This window comes from Pelodiscus sinensis, chromosome 3 (assembly GCF_049634645.1).
Source record: "Pelodiscus sinensis isolate JC-2024 chromosome 3, ASM4963464v1, whole genome shotgun sequence".
NCBI lineage: Eukaryota > Metazoa > Chordata > Testudines > Trionychidae > Pelodiscus > Pelodiscus sinensis.
In genome coordinates this window covers 83,404,611-83,408,571 of record NC_134713.1, presented here as the reverse complement: position 1 = coordinate 83,408,571, position 3,961 = coordinate 83,404,611, and the positions used below count along the sequence as shown (strand labels likewise).

At 52.5% G+C, this 3,961-nt stretch overlaps 1 protein-coding gene and 1 pseudogene across 1 annotated transcript in view; one reads left to right on the top strand and one right to left on the bottom strand.

Annotated features, from left to right (window-relative positions):
• Positions 1-3,961, bottom strand: part of KPNA5 (karyopherin subunit alpha 5) — a 116,409-nt gene that overhangs the window by 65,386 nt on the left and 47,062 nt on the right. The gene's annotated exons all lie outside the window — the stretch shown is intronic.
• Positions 152-2,460, top strand: LOC142827863 (dehydrogenase/reductase SDR family member 1 pseudogene; annotated as a pseudogene).

Here is a 3,961-nt window from a genome sequence, read left to right as displayed (position 1 = left end):
CTTGGCTGTCTATTTCATATTCGAAGGAATATATGGTTGGATCTTACGCTAGCTACTTAGCTTAGCTTGATCAGATTCCTCACTTTATTATGCTATGTGCGCAAGGGAGGGTAGATAAGATTATATTTCCTTGCTCCTTGAGGAGCAACTATCACAAGGTTGTAACTATAGTAGTGTATCACCACTGTGCGGCTCACCTTATTTACTCTTCAACCAATTTGTATTAGTTTCTATTCTACAGCACAATATGCTAACAGTGGTGCATAGGAGCAATTGTGTATGAGTGAAGTGGGGTCATTCATGACTGCAGTGGCAATTGCAGAGTTCTTGTATTCTGTCCAGAATGTTGTGGTTGCCGTAGCTGTGCCAAATGGTGACGGTTACACACTGGTGAAAAGGGGGGAGCTATTTCCATTTCCTCTACAGTACAACTTGATTCCATGAATTAATGTTGCAGAAACAGAAAAAAAAGCCGTCAGACCCAGACTGCTAGTAAAAGCATGAATCAAATATGTCACTCCCTTCCACTTAAGTGATGGGTTTTGTAGAAGCTATTTCATATTTAGCTAGAAGCCATTCTGTATAACAAAAGCCATTTCAGTTTCTTGTGTCTGCACGAGGGAGTGAACTGGCCTTCACCGAGGTGGGGAGAGACCAGAGGGATGCGCTGTTGGAATGTGTTCATGAACTATTTTGAGCTGAAGCTCGAACTCCCTTTTAACCTGTTTCTTTCTATGCTGATAATAATTCCTCTTTGAAGTTCTCTTTGATTTCTTGCCCTGACGTCAGACTTGTTTGGTTAAGGGTATAAAATACTAGGATTGATTGTATTAGCCAACCTTACTGGGCCCGGCTTTGCTGAGACCACGTTTGGCTCACTTTGCTTTTATTGGCCAATAAAACTGTCTGTTTAGCTGCGTAAACTGAGTGAGGCGTTTGCTTCGACAGTTTCCTACCTCTGTCTGCGGAGCCTGTTTTACAGTCTGCCACTTTTAATCTTGATGTGACGGCCGTGCTCATGCAAAGTGCGCTGGGGGCTGGACTCTGACCCACTCCCATGCACACAACGACAGGGAAGTAGCCGAGTTCTGGCCCTGCGAGGTGATTCCGGCCCCAGCCCGCCGGGTCTCCAGCAGTCGGAGCCCGGCGTGAGCCAAGGGGTGTCTCCAACGCAGGGGCCGCTCCCCTTGTGACATCGGGGCAGGGCGGCGTCTCGCTGGGGGAGGCTCTTCTGGGCGCGGACTTTATACACCGTCCCCAGCTGCAACGCAGGAGAGGGAGGCTGGGCCGGGAGCTAACCGGACGGCAGCAGCATGGCAGGCGGCGGCGGGCGGCTGGCGGGCCGGGTGTGCCTGGTGACCGGCGCCTCGCAGGGCATCGGGAAGGGCATCGCGCTGCAGCTGGCGGAGGCGGGCGCCACCGTGTACATCACGGGCCGGCGGCGGGAGGTGCTGGGCCGGGCGGCGGCCGAGGTGGCGGCGCGGGGCGGGCGCTGCGAGCCCGTGGTGTGCGACTCGACGCGGGAGGAGGAGGTGGCGGCGCTGTTCGAGAAACTGCGGCAGGCGGAGGGCGGGCGGCTGGACGTGCTGGTGAGCAACGCCTTCTCCGGGGTGGGCGCCATGGCGGCCCATTACGGGCTGCCCTTCTGGGAGAGCCCCGCCACCTTCTGGGACGACATCAACAACGCGGGCCTGCGGGGCCACTACCTCTGCGCCCTCTACGCCGCCCGCCTCATGGTGCCCGCCGGGCAGGGCCTCATCGTCATCGTCTCCTCGCCCGGCGGCCTGCGCTACATGTTCGACGTGCCCTACGGCGTGGGCAAGGCCGCCTGCGACCGCCTGGCCGCCGACTGCGCCGTCGAGCTGCGTCCCCACGGCGTGGCCTGCGTCTCGCTCTGGCCTGGCTTCGTGCGCACCGAGGAGGTGCTGAAGGACGCCGAGGGCTCGGGGTCTTGGGCCGGCCTGCTGCAGACCATGATGGTTACTTCAGAGAGCCCCGAAGCCAGCGGCAAGTGTGTGGTGGGCCTGGCCTCCGATCCCGCCCTCATGAGCCACAGCGGCAAGGTGCTGCTCACCCCAGATCTCGCCCGCCGCTACCGCTTCCGTGACGTGGACGGGAGACCTGTTTACAACTACATATCGGTGCGCAATGTGCTTGTGACGCTGATGCCAGGGCTGTCCTGCCTGTTCCGCCTCATCCCAGAGTGCATCAGTATACCCAAATGGGCTCTCGCGCTTTACTCCAGCAAATTCTCTGTCTACCAACCCGTGAAACCAGCCCCTAAGCCTGAGAAAAAAGTTGGATAAATTCACAATAAAAAATGTGCTCATGATGATGAATTTTCTGTTTCTTCGGTGTTTTCTGAAAATGTGTCATGTAGGGATGTTACATTTAATTAAGTAATTTTCCATCAACTAGTCAATAAGTGGGGCAGCCGCAGCAGTGTTAGCTCCTATCCAGCACAAGCCAGAAATCAGCTGTCCCAGCTCGTGCCAGGCCCCCTCCGCCCCCCCCCCCCCCCCGCTTCTGATTTTTAAATGCAAAGGCACAGCATCTGGGACTGATTCCCAGCTCATGCCCAGTCCCCGTTACCCCCCCCCTTCCTCTCTTCCCCCTGTGGAACCAGCTCCTATTCCTTCCACCCCGCTTGCTGCCTCCGAGAGGAGCGACTAGTCAAGAGCATTTGCTTATCGGTAGTTGACAAGTCGCTTACATCCCAAGCCTTATGGGTTGAAACTTTCAACTGTGATTCTCAGCGAGTCGTCAGAAATCTTCAAAGCTGCCTTTCCTTAGAGCCTGTTCCTTTTTGAGAGGGGTGTAGAGATTGGGTTTGATTTGGCGATGAATTTTAAGGGGGTGTAATCTCTCCCTTTGGGGAAGAAGGGGTTGGCTGTGTGTTTCAATGAGCTTTTGAAATTATCTTCACAATTCTGTAGAATTTCAGAAGCCAACTACAGAGAGACAGCGGAACTGGCCGTCCTATGCAAATCTCTCATAGCTTGAACAAAGAAATGAACTAGATGGGCCCATTATATTCAACACCTGAATAAAACCAAAAGCGAAGTATGGGACACAGAGCTTCATTAGCACCAGCACTACAATTAACGGGCATTTTTTCTCCGCCTCTCCCTTCATTTTCTGTTTTAAATAGGGAGGTTCCCCCTTTTTTCTTCACTCATCTGAGGAAGAGGGTTTTGCCCACTAAAGCTCATGATACTATGTATATATTTTTGTTAGACTCTAAGGTGCTACAGGACTACTCACTTTTTTCAAAATTTTGCAGTAATTCCCATACCCGTGTGTAATCTTTTATCAGCGGGATTGCGCAAATGTGACTGATAGGGACTTTTGTAACAATTCTGTTGATGCATGTATTAGGAACGTGAACGTGTCCCTGCCTGTATCAGCAGAGGCAGAGATGCCAGCTGTGGAGCTGCTTGCCCCTTCCTCTGCTTGCCCCTTCCTCCGCCCACCCCTGCACTGCTGCCTCCTCCTATCCCCATAAAATGTGTAACTGCTGAAAATTTCAGCAGTTACAAATTGACAAAAACAAAAGCATTTGAACATCCCTAGCATGTATAATCCTTCTGTTCTGTGAAGTTGACAACAGCAAGGGCTAAGTCATTATCAGGGAGTTCCTCTTAACAATGCAAACCAGAACCAATGTTAGCCCCCACCACATAATCTGGGAAAACTAATACCTGCCCAGGGTGCATCCAAGAGACAATATTTCCCCTTTTTGCAAACACTGAAGACTTGGCTACACTACAAAATTAAGTTGACCTAAGTTAGGTTAACCTATAGCCACCACAGTAATTAAATCAGCTGTCGATATCCAAGCTACCCTCCTGTTGGTGGTGTGCACACAGGCACCAACTTTGAAAAGTGCCCAGGGATGCTCCACCCCTGACTCTGACCTAGGTTCCTCCCCCATTCCACTACTTCCCCCAAAGCCCTCCCT